General features: G+C 42.5%; 1 protein-coding gene across 10 annotated transcripts in view; it reads right to left on the bottom strand.

Moving 5' to 3' along the window:
- The window catches only part of LOC126922516 (RING finger protein nhl-1), a 56,659-nt gene that overhangs the window by 29,367 nt on the left and 12,729 nt on the right, over nucleotides 1-14,563 (bottom strand). Inside the window, exon 3 of one of the 10 annotated variants that reach the window (XM_050735136.1) lies at nucleotides 1,180-1,632. The exons of 8 other annotated variants lie outside the window; for them this stretch is intronic. The gene's annotated coding sequence lies outside the window, so the exon portion shown is untranslated. Of the gene's footprint in view, nucleotides 1-1,179; nucleotides 1,633-3,031; nucleotides 3,717-14,563 lie in introns of those variants that run through there. One more of the 10 variants, XM_050735135.1, reaches the window with a different exon arrangement.

Below are 14,563 nucleotides of genomic sequence, written 5' to 3'. Positions count from 1 at the left end.
ACGCCACTCCCTGAAATACAAAGTGATCGTCGTCACAACTAATAAATAGTTCGAACGTCTAATTCGTAGTCTGTTGCAATTCGAGATTTCTATTGTGCCAAGTCGTTATTTATCCTGTCTGTTTGCTAAGAAACGTTATATTCCCCAAGGAATATTTTCCTTTCGCGATTCAACGAATAGTCGGATTACGAGGAAAATCCTGCTTCCCTTTCTCTATCTCTCTTTCCTTAATCCTCTTTCTTTTAATCTATTTTAACGAACGCGCTTTCCTTAATTCTGCGTGACACAACGACGCACCGGTGGCCAACAAGACAATGTCAAGTTCTTTTCGAGGAGTCATTGCTCTTCTATTTCGAGACCCGGTGTATCATCGACGAGAAGTTGTTGCCCGAGAGATGGGTAAACCGAGAGGGTGTCCCTGTGAACTTCGTGCGCTGCAAATTGGCCTGAACGATGACTCGGTCTTGTAATTAGCCGAGTGGCTTGGCAGCCACCGTTTCGTATTCTCGTTCATCGGTCGGGTTCAAAATTCACCGCTCGATTTATGGCGGTGATCGCGGCACAGTTTCGAAAGTAGCCACCAAATCATCGAAAGTACTTCACTTTGATTGGTGCAACGTATGAAACTTTAGATTGCCACCGCGTTTTCATTCGCTTTCAACGCTGATCAGATGCAATCGTGTCTCGAGCCAAGTAAAATAACGCGTGGCCTACAGATTTTTCAATATCATCAGCTTATTAATATCCGTCTATTCTCATTCGTGACATTCGTCCATCGACGCGACGTTCTAATATCGTTTAGAATCACCCAAAGGTCGAGATCAAACAGTTGTCATCTATCGCTGTTTCTCGTATATGATATCTTCTATGGTTATCTCCCAATAACCGAGTTTTAAAAAATCCAGTTTTAATTACGAGCGCGTATCCATGTACTTATCCATTTGCAAATATATAAAATAATCTTTATTCGTTTCTAGACCGTGGATTTTCATGTATTCGCGTGTTATCGAGATACGCAATATATACAGAATATACGGAATATTAAGAAATGCAAAGAATAGTCGAAATGAAGTAGTTTCATTATAATATTTGACAAAATAATCTCTCCTACCTAGGTTCCATGTTTCCACCTGTTCTCATGAAAATATGAATGTACATAAATACCTACGGTCTACTTACCTATAGTTTGTATCTTTTTACTTTTCAAGTAGCCGTAGTTATCGGATCTTGCGACGAAAATAATCCAAGCTGTATTTTATCGATACTGTCGTCGTAAAAGCGACGAAAAGTAATTAGCGATGATAACGCGAATCGTTATTATATGCAATTTTATTTCGAAGCGATCGTGGCTGTGAAGGCTGGCGATAATTTCCTCGGTAGATTCTGGCTCGTCTTCCAATCGACTCCCGAACGACATCGATGAAACGCGGGTGGGTTAAATTTAAAATCCGGCTACACGCGCGTACAGCCACAGCGAAGTATCAGGGATTATTTCAAAGTAGTTCTCTCAGACACGCGCGTAGCCGACGATCGGAGCCAAATTCATTTTGGCTTTCGCAACATTCGGAATACGTAGAGGCGACGTCGAAGGCCGCGCCAATGACCAATCAGCTTCTCGCAGAAGTCACCGCACTGGAAACAAGCGGCCACATTAGAAAGCATTGTTACTCTTAGACGAACCACTTGTTGATCTTAAAGCGAATTCTAGGGTGCAACAGGCGGCTAGATGCTATTGTATTAGCAACTTTCTGGATGGCGGGGGCCAGCGGCAAGCAGAATGTTAATCCTGACACCTAGCCGGAAGCTAGCTGCTGACTTAACCGGCTTCCGTGGATCTGCGTTTATTTTGACACCAGCCTTGTCACGATGTTCGTCTCCTTTGCACGATTATCTTCTTGCGCTCGCCGACACGAATAAGAGATTATTTCAGTAGATCTGTCCTCCGCATAGTCAGACCAGTCGTTCGACCGAGTTCTCTTCGACCGAGTTCCGTTCGACCTCGTTGTTTCCGTAAATTTGTTTCTTCGGTTGCTTGAGATCCAAAGTGTATGGTATTTTTGGCGATCGTGTTTGTTCAGCAGGCAACAAAGCGCAAGGACCGAGCTGCTCTTGCTCACGGGAAAATTCGGTGGAAAATAGAAACGTTCCGAGAACGAGACAAAGAGTGAATGGATTTACGTATGCATGTTGGAGGATGAAAAGTTCTCGCCAACAAGGAGAATTGTACGAGGTGTAGCGTATACTTGGAAGGTCAGGAAAATTCTTTTTTAGAATGTAAGAAGCGCAAAGTCCAGCAACTTCTTTCGATTAACCGTTGATGACGCGTCAAAAGACGCGCACAGATGCACGTGGCACGTTATTATTATATTTTCGCGCCAAGTGCGGTCGAATCGTGTCGCTGATTCAGCTTTTTCCTTTGTCTGCTTGAAGTTTCCACCGAATATTGTGGGCGTATTTTGAACAGCCCACACGCTCCAAATTCTCGTCTACTTGATATTTAAATACCTCGTTTGTTTGGCGCGGTGCATGCAGCGCGTGAAACGCGATATTTCTATTCATTTATTTTCACGATACCTTCAACTCTACTATATATATATATATTTGTCAAGCGAGACTGTACGAGATTCCTTCTATTCCGACGAAATTCTAGAGAATATTCGTCGATCGAAGCAAAGGAATGCCTAATTAAATGTAGCAGCGTTGTAAACTATAAATTAGCGAGCAGTGCGACGAAGCGATAACAATGACGATGCGAAACGATTGTAAGGAAGACGCCGAGAGCGCGCTATCCTACGTTAGAAAAGTATTTGCGCTCAGGAACATTGAATTTGCTCTGTCTCGTTAGTCGTCCTGGATTCCGATCTGCATTCAATAAAACCGCGCGTCAAATTTTCTGAAAATTATCGTCGTTCTAGCGGAGCGACTCGTATCGCGTCGGAAGCATCTCATTGTAACAAGCAAAGACAGAGAACACCTACCAGCGGGACAGAGAATTCGGTTTATTTCATATTCGTGGAGTTTGCATACGTACCCAGAGAATTATACGTTCAACTCTCTCCCTCTTTCTACTTCAAAGCGTCGGCATAAAACAAATCCGAGTCCGTTTCTTTCCTTCGAGCGAAAAACAAGGAGGAAGGAAAAAGCAGGGAAAATAAAGGGATAAGAAAGAGAACGGCGGTAAGAAAAAAGAAGAAGAAGAAGAAAAAAAAACGGGCAACTGTTATCGACGAAACTTCGTTGCTCGTGGAAGGAACTTTGCCGGAGACTTTTCTCCTTGGAACGAAGGAAGTTTAAAAACGTGCACAAAATGCTGTATTCACACGCGACACACTGCCAATGACGTTCCTATCGATCCATTCATGAACGCTTCCAGTGTTTTCGTTGTTGTGTAGAAGAATCGCGTGATCCTTGAAAAGACGAGAACTTGGCAAAACGAAACTTGTATAGTTGCACTGTCGGTTTTCACGAGATACTGAGACACACAGGGATCAGCGCGTTGCTGGAATCGGTCGGTCCAGGGTATACTGACACTTTTCGACGTCAGTGGCCAGACTTACGCTAGCGAAGCGGGTGCTATACTTAGACGGAGACCTTCGATTTCCGGCGGTATGTTTTCGACGAGAGATCCACGCAAGAAACACACCAGGACTTTGAGAATTCACGCACGCGTGCGTGTTTCATCGATGGACTCGCGTGTGCTACAGAAGCTTTTCTCTTCTGAACGAGACTGGCCACTCGAGAGAGAGAGACGAAAATTTGGTTTCGATCGTGAGACAGAGAGTAGAGGGAGAATACTTGGTTGCGTGAACGATCGAGCGAGAAGAGACAAAAGAGACCTTGATGTAAATATAACGTGTCTTTTGGAATCGTTGGTTTAGAAAATATCTGCCTTTTCATCTTTATTCTTAAAAGCTCGATGTTTCGAGTTAGCGTGGGATCTGAAGAATGTAGTATAGCGTTTCGGTGATATCGTCGATGTTACATTGTCTTCGCGTAAATCTAACGCGTCTTTCGAATCGTCGTTTTAGAAGAGATATTTCTTTTCATCTTCGCATCGAATATCTCGATTTGAAATAAAGCGATGAATCTTAAATACACGTAGCAAAGTTTCGATCGTATTATACGTGTTAATCCATCGGTGTAAATTTAACGTAAACTCTGAATTCGTAATTTTTCAAAGTATCTATCTTTTTATCCTCGCGTCGGAAACATCAACGTGAAAATTTTAATATTAAACGAAACGTGAAATTTTAACGACCCAGTAAAGTTTCGATGGCAACGGAACGTTTCCTGTACGTTGAAAAGGAACGGTTTCACTTCGGTTCATCGGTTGTTATTAAATTGGCCGATAGTAGCCGTTGTCAACGGTAGACCAGAATTCCCTTGTTGAATGTCGTTCACTCTAGATTACCCGCGACAATACCGGATTTGATTTCTAATTTCCAATTGTCCGTTTTGTAGCTGCGGATTGACGAGACGGGCGTAACGAGCGCCATTTAATAAAGCCTTCTGTTTAACGCCAGCATTAATATGCATTTTGTCGTTTCGCTGTAGATCGATGGAAATTCCTATTCAATTTCCTGTCACGACCCCGCATCGAAAATCAATAGGCAACGGTGAAAGTGGACCATTAGTCTGGTTATTGTTATTTTTCCGCGTCTTTAATTATACCGTTCCCGATTTAGAAGGAATTCGATATATCTGCGCGCGCGTGTATGTGTGTGTGTGTGTGTGTGTGTGGGGAAACGCATATTCGTCGCCTCGTGATCTATGACTTATTTATTAACGCGTTAACACGATTCGATAAATTTAGATGATGAATTCACAACGAAGATAATTGAATTAATATTTTCTACGTTGTACAATTTTTAGAACATTCTCGCCAAATCTTTTTCCTTGAATCGTACTTTCTATATCATCGTGATTGTCAATGACGCCGTTTTCCTTTCATATTTAATGGCTCGTGAAAATATTTGGACGTTTACCATCGAACAACTGTAATATGTATATGATGGATTTCAGAGTTGCCAGCGGATTTGGAAACAGTCGTATTCGTTTCTAAAGTATAGAAGACGAAGAGCGACGAAACTAGTTTAACGCTGATTAGAAATTATAAGTTAACCCGTTCATTGCGATTAAAGTTAAAACGATGCAACGGCATGCACGACGTCAGCCGTGAATCGATATCAATTATATTCAATCTGGCTGCAGGCCAAGCACCGAGGCCAATATTAAAGGCTAATCCAGATGATCGGATACAGTTGCGCCAGGAAAATTTTACTGAATTGCCTTCCTAACTGACTCTCGTTTTCCATCCGTTTGTACGATCAACTGGAAAAACCATTTTAATACCGCTACCCAATTGATTCAAGTAGTAGAACGATATTGCAACGCTGTCATAACTTTCATTTCCTTTTCTTATTATAACTTAACTTCATTGATCCCCTTTTGTTTGTCATCATTAAACCTAATCAGTCTAGCGTAACTAAGGAGAGAACCAAACATTCGTCGAGGACGTTGATAATTCTTTTTCCAAAGCAACAGAGAAAGAGCAACTTTTTCAACTTTGTGCATTTATAACGCGAGTTTGCGTAAATATCCGACGTCTATTTTGAAAATCTTTTGGCATAGTCTTACAATTTACGTTAAAAAGTCTACGCGATTCCATCCTCGTTGAATAACGTTGTTCGTCAGTGGAACGAAATTTTCTGTTAGGATAGTTGTTACGAAGTTTTGACTAGAACAGAAAAAGTTGTCGTCCAGAAATAGTGACATTAGCAAGAACGGGTTGCTGATCGCGATTCTATGCTCCTATTAGCGTCTAGCATCGGCACGAAAATCCATGCTAAAGTTAGCCACGTTAGGCACGTTCTCGATTCTCCAGCGCTGCGTATTCTCAGGCAGAGCTCTCAGAATAGCTCCGGCAGTATGCTGCTTTTCTTATCGACCTGTGCTTTTCTCTAGTCGGCAAGACAGCTTTCTACACGGGAATTTACCAGGTGGCTGTTTTAAGTCGGCAAAACTCGGTCGGAGATTGCACGAGGTCGATAACTGGGAATTTTCTTACCTAGTGGTGGCACTATTGTTACGATGAATGAGATCACGAGCGAGGAAAAGGATGCTTCGAGAGTTTGTCTAATTAAATTCATTGTGGTCTCGACACGCTGTATAAACGCGAACAGCTATTATCTTTATAGTAAGAAACGTTTCTTTTCAATTTTACGAATGCTTTTCTATTTTACAATTTCCGTCTTTGAAGAGCTTAAAATACCTTAAATACTCTCATAGACGGAATTCCATCCCATGCAAATCTCCTTTTACTTATCCTATCACAGAGATCCACAACGATTGCAAACAATCTTTCTTTCATTCGCTACTCAAGTATAATGAAACTTTCGATTCTACTTGTTTCGCTTCGTGAAACTCTTACTTTAAGAATATATCACGAACCTTTATCCCTGATAGCCTTAGAAATAACGGATAATCGTTACTTGCAAGGAGAATGGAGTACCGAAGGAAAGAAACATAAGTCAGTTTGATCGTTTCGGTGAAACAAATTCGTATCCACGATCACCGTGTTCGCAAATGAACACGATCGTTAAATGAAAATTGCTCATAACGCGGTCGGAATTTCATTTGGTCCAGCGAAAAATTTATGGAACGTCTATGACGGCGTTTATCGCGCGACATTGCAATGATAGATGTATTATCGAGCATAAAAAGGTTATCGCGGTATTAAATTCATTGTATCCTTTTATCGGTGTCACGGTTATATTTAATCGCATCACGATACGTTTATAAATCCGACTGGCGGGTGTTATCCCTGTGTAACGTATTTCCTGTCGGACTCAAAAAAAAAAAAAAAAAAAAAAAGAGAAGAAAGAAAGAAACGTCGATTCGTGTTGCCGGTTGTTTGCTTCAGTTTGTACCAAACACGTTCCCTCAACCGAACTCGTCGATAAATTGCCGTCGATACTGCGTTTCTTTCTCATTATGCGTAGTCGCGTGTTGTTACCATCCTCGTACGATGCCAAGATATAATTATCAGGCAAATTCAGCAAAACGAGGCCGAATCAAATACAGTCAGACAGCGGCCGTTTTCGTCGTCGTGATAACACACATCCATTATCGATTGTTAAATATTCGTCGCAGCGTGCGAAACGCCGGCAGTGGAAAGCCATTGAAACACCGAGGAATCGAAACAGTGGCCGTACCACCCGTTTCAGCCGGTCTATTTAACGTAACAAAACTATGTCTATTTATCAGCATCGACGAACCATTGTTCGCCCACCGTCTGTTTTAACCAGCTTCTCTCTATCGATTTCCCTTGGCCGAGGAAAAAAAAAAAATTCTCTGCACGTCTCGTATTTTGTTACCCTTTCTAGCTTTTCTAATTGACAAATGCCCGACCCCAATGTAGTCCCCAGCCAGGATAAATCTATATGAATTTTTCCACTGTCAGTCGACCGACTGAAAGTACTTTCGCCACTAGCTTTAGCCCTCACTTCTCCTTTTTGTTCATATTTTCCCCAGTGTATTTTCGCGGCTCTCCTTAGTTTTCCCGCTACTTTTTTCTCCCCCACCCTTTGTCGTTTCGGTCGCTGTTCGGTCGTAGTCACCCTAAACTTTCCTGATCCTCGTTTTGTCTCTCTTTCTTCCCTACATGATTCTGTCGATAACGCGCTGACACGTGACGAACGGTTTGCTACGCGCGTGACTTTCATCAATTATCGGCTGAATTTGTGAAACACCAAGAAAAAATATTGTTTCACGTTAAGGGAAAATTTGGTAACGTTAAATATTTCGTTTTTACATACAGTAGATTGTCGAATGTCTGTTTAGTTTATAAGATTCAATTTTTTCGTTGTCTAAATCTCAGTGTCGTTTCAACAAAGAAAGATGCTTGGCATGATCTCTGTGCATAAAATTGAATCGGACGCGTGCGATTGGATCGTGAAAAATCAAAGAGCGCAGCTGATTAATATATCCTAGGTCGATCGATAGTTGATCATAGTACGCGAATTTCGTTAAATTCCATGAAATTCTAGCTTCTTCCCATCTGCTTCGATGTACCAGTTGCGTCAGAATTTTCAATGCTGGACGATAGGTCGACCGTAACTCGAAGCTTTCGCTCGGAGGATTAGAGTTCTGCCAGCTCACGTTTTATTCCTTTCGAGTAGCCTCTTCTAATTTCATACGTCGTCTTAAACAGTCGTTTCGTGATTCCGTTCTCCTTCACTTTGTTCGCCTAATCTGCTGTTAAAGTTATACCGTTACGAGGGATAACGTGCTAAAAAGTACGGTGCAACTTCTTTTACGGCCACAGAATTAGCGCGGTGAGGCACGTCCCGAGTGTCTAAAATTGCGAACAACCATGCTCGAGGACACGGCAGAGCGATAGTCACGAACTGCGTGTTCATATTCGCATGGCACAGCCGAGCCTCGTAATTGCGTTGTAAAGTTTCGCCCGAGCCATTTCGTTTCCACAATTGCTACCTTTTATGAGATATTTCGTTCAAATAATGACGTTTACCTTTTTCACCCTAAGGGCAAAAGTCTATACATGTATCTCGGAGGCACGCCTCATAGATTTCCAATTCTCCTCTGGAGAAAATATTTTTTCAGTCAAATGCCACATTGAAATTTTACCATGACGGTTGATCGATAAAAAAAGCCAGTTTAGAAAACGGATAAATGCGTGGTCTCTTTGCCGAGGCAAGATAAACACCAGTTAGGTAATGTTTGTTTTTCTTTAGTCACGCGAATCCATTCAGCTTTGCGACGAATCAGAAAGCTTTTCCGTGACATTCAACAGCAGGAAGTCCTTTTACCTTTGGGAAAACTGGACGCTATCCGTCCACGGCGAATTGCCCACGGCGCGCCGCATTATCATTGTGCAACAATCGTACAGAGAAACGTATTATTTGAGAACATCGCGCTGTCCCAACGAGAACGCGCTCTTATCGTTCTCATTTCTGCCACTGTTGCATTATAGGAGTCAGCCGATTTGGTGGAAAATTCTAGAAATAGCGAGTCGTAATTTAATCGGTTTACTTCGTAACAGTTTTCGAACAATTTCAAATAATTTCCTTTCACGCGAATCCACGAAGAATTCTGGATATGAAGAGTCTAAATTTAGTCGGTTTACTTCACAACTTTACTTCACAAATTTTCAAACAATTTCAGGTAATTTCCTTTCGCACGAATCGACCAGGAATTCTAGATATGAAACGTGAACGACTTATTCTCAAATTATCCTCAGATGATTTCCCTTTCTTTCGCTCGGTCATTCAATTTGGTGAAAAATTCTGGTAATGAAAAATCGAAACGTGGATATCGTATTTTCGAACAATTTTCGTACGATTTCGCACGGTCTTCTTTCACAAATTTCTCTTCCACTTGATCGGATATTTGTCTAAATATCTACCTTATTAGGATGAGCTCTGTGTTATGCTTTCGTTGCTTTGTTATTATAGCCTAACGACGCTTGTCAAGGGATATGTCGAGTAGTTTATGAAGAAGGATGCTTGTTCCGGATGCTGCTTTTGCTCCCGTTGTCGTCCAGGAAGGTGATTTAGCGGTTGTGACGTGTGCAAGCACAGCGTGTTTTCTAATGAAATTATTGAGAAAGAACGGGGCGAGAGCGATACCCACGAAGAAAACCGTCGGAGGATCGAGTAACAAGATCAACGGAGCGTAACTTAATTCAGTGTTTACTCGCTATCATGTGAAGACAGTGGATCTAAAAATCTCTGGCTTAATCTCGCGCGGAATATACGACCCTTATAGAATATTTTGCCCTGTCTATTATTTATTATACCAGCCGTCGCCTATAGTATGAATAATTTCGAAATATTTCCAACATTCTCGCGAAGTTATTCGCGCGATAAAAAACTGAAATTTGACAAAAGCGTCCGCGGCGAAACAATGGTCGAAAAGCAGCAGCGGCGTTGATTTACGTGTCGGTCGGGCAATTTTTTCAGCTTCATCCCGTGGCAATGTGTGGCCTCGATGTTGCTACAATAAGAGTCACTAGCTCTCGTTTTTTCCACGTCGTTTCTTTCTCCGTTATATATATATTTTCCCCCTTTTTTTTTCTTTTTTACGTGACTGGTTGATAACAGAGGTCGAGCAATATTTTAAAGCACGTCATAGCGTTTTGCGCGTCAGCGTGGCAAAAATCACGGCGTTAATATAAAAATTCTAACGCCGTTTCTTTTTGCATCCCTTCGCCTACCCTCTGTCCCCCCTTTCCACCTTTTCCTACCCATTTTCCTCTATTCTTTGGCGAGTCCGCGAAAATCGTGCTTACACGCGTGTTGCACATCGTCGGCACCGCAACCACGTTCGTGTAAAAAACCACTATCGCGTTTAGAACGACGCAGCGGTGTGCACGTGGGATGTAGATTTGCGAGCACCGCTTCTGACCGCGAAGATCGTGTCGCAATAACAAAACGGAGGAGATTTAAGGCTTCTTTGGCCGCATTGTTTATCGCGTTACAGCTACGTTCTTCCGTTGGCAACGGTTCAACGATGTTTGTTCGTCTCTTTCTCCAGAGCCAGCAAATAGAAGCAAAAGTCGTTCGGTTCTATCGGACGATACAGCTTGTTTGCGCTTGGACGAAGATAATTTCACAACGGGCCCGACTGTGGGCGGACTTCGTTAGGAGGTAGCTCGTAATTCGAATAATTAGAATTCGCGTCTGGATTTCCGTAATATTTCATCATCCGATTCAACCAGTCTGATTTATCTAAGTTTCCCTGGCGAAGCGACCTTTAAATCGAACAATTTATGCGTTCCTCGAAGCCGAGAATTCTGTATTCTTTGTTCTTATTGTCTGTCTATTTCTTATCGCTGGAGAAAGGATTGATACGATGGCGTAGAACAGGGCACACCTTACGGATATCAATGATTTTGAAATATGACGGGTTGAAAATCATAGCGAGGCAAGTCAAGACTTTGAGAAGGTAGATTTAGACGCGTATTTTCCTGCTAAAAAATAACGCTTTTTTAATTTCGTAATTAATCGGCTTTTAACGTTATTCTCTGTCGCGATACGTTTCAACGACTTTGAAGAACCATAACTTCTACCAATATTATTATACGAAAAAATAGCAACGGTGCGACTTTGTTCGCGTGACTCCGTATAATAACGAAAAAATTGGATAATTTATCAGGTAGCTGGACAGTCAGTAAGTTACGATCGACGTTCGAACGAATGTTAAATCGATAGGAGTTCGTTAGGCGATAGAACGGTTCTCTTCCACCTTCTTCTCGTTCCTCCATTTTTCCTGCATATTCGCTGAATAGAATTCGTACCATCGTCCAATGTTTAATTACGAGAAGACGTTCCAATATTGACGTTGTTCGACGCGCCCGATGTCGATGAGTTTCCAACAATGGGATCTTATAACTTCCGCGTATAATTTCCGTGAAAATGATCACGAGTTCGAACTTGAAATCTCAGACAATGGGGGATGAAAGTTGCGGAACGATATTCCGAAGTAATATGCACTCTATATAGACTCTCCTGCCAGCTGTATAATCTATAAGACACCCTTTGTACTTGGCAGCCGTGTAAGACTGGTCCACGAAACAACGTTAAACAGCTTGGTGATAAAACTCCATAAAACTACGCTCTCCTTAAGAACCTATATATCGATCGACGAGTCGATATCGAGAAGGCGAAAGACTGCCAGCAACGTTGATTTATCGTTGGTTACACGATGTATAACATCTTGAAGTATTCGGACGTTTGTAAAGTATTGCAGATATCTAAAAGATATACTTCGAAGGAAACTCTTGGATCTAATTTTGGCACGTGATATTATTTCAGACAATCGCATGCAGATAGTGGATATTCATGAAACAGGTAGTTAATATTTGTTGCTATAAACGAAAGATTAACGATTAAAGTTGGACGAAAGTTGATCTTCTGTAGAGAGATTCGAGTTAAGTGACTTGAAGCGTGTTTATTCGCTTCGGTTTAAATTTGGCAGACCATTTGATCGCAAGTTTGATACCAAGTATCCAAATACTTGTAACTTCTGCAGGAATACCGCGAGCACGAGATTTAATTAACGTCGCGGACTGTCGAGAAGTCGATTAAAAATTTTTTTCAACTTGCAATCCATGTCTTTCTCGCAGAACTTTTAAATGGCTTTTTAATTGAATTATACGACGGATAGTTAATTAATTTCTTAGAAAAAGCCACGACGACCGGGCTGCTGAACGCAGCCGATTAATCGAACCGTTCTTCCTCATAATCGGGCGGAAACGCGGTGGCACAGAGACGCTCGAGTTTCTCCAGGCTCCGCTCTCCTTCTTTGCAATTCTAATATTTCTCTTCCATCGTTGGTCCCTTAATTACGCGCTTTGTAAATATTTCACCGAGAGGATCGAAAGGAAATCAGAGGTTAAGGATGGGTAAAGCTGGAAACGTCGATTGTACCGGTTGATCTTAATTTTTTAGTCACCGTCTGTCGAGTTTCGGTGTCCGTTGCAAGTTCCGTCGGGCGTTAAACGTTTCCAGCCGAGATACGCTCTGATCGTCGATTTATATTTGACTGGGGCGCACATTACCACGGAGTTTTTCAATTAATTCGATGCCATTATACTGCCGGTCTTTATTCAGAGCCGGGTAGAAGTGGGTCGTAGGTTGGTGGTCGACAATACAGCACTGCCAGAATCAGAACTATGCCGAGTCAACAAAGAGATAATCATCGTGCTTCGCATTGTTAATCTTAATTAACGCGGCGGCGTAGATCAGGAATACAATATCGTAAGAAGTTCCCGCGTTTTATTCCAACGAAATTGCGGAACAGGGTTTGAACTTAATTGGACGGTGCCACCTCATTCGTGAGACCACCTCGAGGCTAGAGGTGATCTCGAATAAAATGAAATTTTTTTCTTTTCTTTACCGACGACGATGAGAAAAGAACAGAAGGCGGCTGCCAGTGGGGACAATAACCAACGACAAAGACGTTGCTTGCCACCGTTTTCTATGCTACGCCGTTGACCCTTTTGTTTTCATCGATTCGCTTTGCTAGCCCTTTCTTCACCCTGAGATAAATCAACGGTTCTTCAATCTACGATACGACTGAGGATTCGATCGAGAATTCTCGATCGAGACACGATTAAAGAGCGAGCAGCAATTTCTTCGATCATAACGTTCCCGTGTTTCGCCGCTTTGTGCAACCCTTTGATGTCAGTAGCAATACCGGTTGCCAGCTTTGCTACGAACGTTTGTTAGGGCGATATCGAGTGGATGCATTCTTCGAGTCCCTTCGCCAACTTATCTCTTTGCTATCCCCTCCGTGGCAAGGTTGCATAGCCGCATGATTTTCGTAATTGCTTATGCAAGAACCACCGTTCAGACTATTCTCGACAGATTTGCATAACGCATAAGCAAGCTACGTAACAGGGTTGTTTGATATTATCGTTTCCATAAGATGATTCAGACGAGCAGGCTGTTTCTCGTTCGCTGCTCGTTGCAACAGACTCCAATTAATCAACCTTCTCTTTTTATCTTTATACCGGACGTCGAATATCATCCGAATGCGTTATGAAGCTATCGTGCAGGATGAATATCTGGTTTTTCTTCGTCGTTATTTTTCACGGAAACGTCGCGTTGAAAAAGTCGTTAGCTCGTGGCGGAATACGGATTGAATAATTTAGCGCGTTTCCTCCGCTAGTTGTTCACGCACTATTTATTTTAATTTATATCTCGCACGTTCTTCTATTCAAATGTTATGCCGGCGCATTAATATACATTTGTAGTCGAGCGATATATTACTTGAGAACGTGCTTCCTTGCCTTCTCTCCGTCGACGCGACGCGACGTGAAGGGATCCACCTAACGCGGGGTAATAATGCGTGCCTCGAAAGCCCGCAGAAATTGCCGATATATACCGTGATCGTGAAACGAGATGCCGTTTACAGCTCGCAGCCGGATGGGTTTCGCAGGATTTTACGACAAGACAGAGCTTTGTCCGCGATTAATTTCACGAAAAGTTTCGACGAGCTGTTGAACACAGGTGGATAAAGCAGCAGCCGAATAGAATTTCGTCGGCACGTTAACGGCGAATTTGGCGCCTTTGGCGCACGCCACGTTCAAAGGGTAAATCCGAGGAAAGAGTGGCCCGTAGAAATAACAGCGGGTAGTCGCCGATTGCAGGGAAGAGTGGCGATAAGCGAAGCGTTTGAGTTGGTACGAAACGGCGATCTATTATTCCGGAGCATTTTAATGAAAATTCTCGCAGCGACCGAGGGGATGTGGCACGAGATTCAAAGAATAACGGGGAATGAATAAAACAGCGATGCGTCAGGAATGGGTGAGACCGGATCTTCGTCTGGCGTGAATGGTTTCTTTGCCATTCTCGTGGAAAATAAGAGACGAACGGGCAGGAATAAGCTCTCGTTGCCAGTTCGTGTGAGAATAGATAGAGACGTTGACGGGGGCCGCATCACCTTGACGGGATGATTATACCACATTTTACGTCACGGCTTTGCGCAGCGTGTCACGTTTAATACCGTAATTCCTTCTCTCCTTAACGCAGTGCTG

This window comes from Bombus affinis, chromosome 12 (genome assembly GCF_024516045.1).
Source record: "Bombus affinis isolate iyBomAffi1 chromosome 12, iyBomAffi1.2, whole genome shotgun sequence".
Lineage (NCBI taxonomy): Eukaryota > Metazoa > Arthropoda > Insecta > Hymenoptera > Apidae > Bombus > Bombus affinis.
The sequence above is the reverse complement of the archived record's forward strand: the minus strand, read 5'-3'. Positions and strand labels throughout refer to the sequence as shown.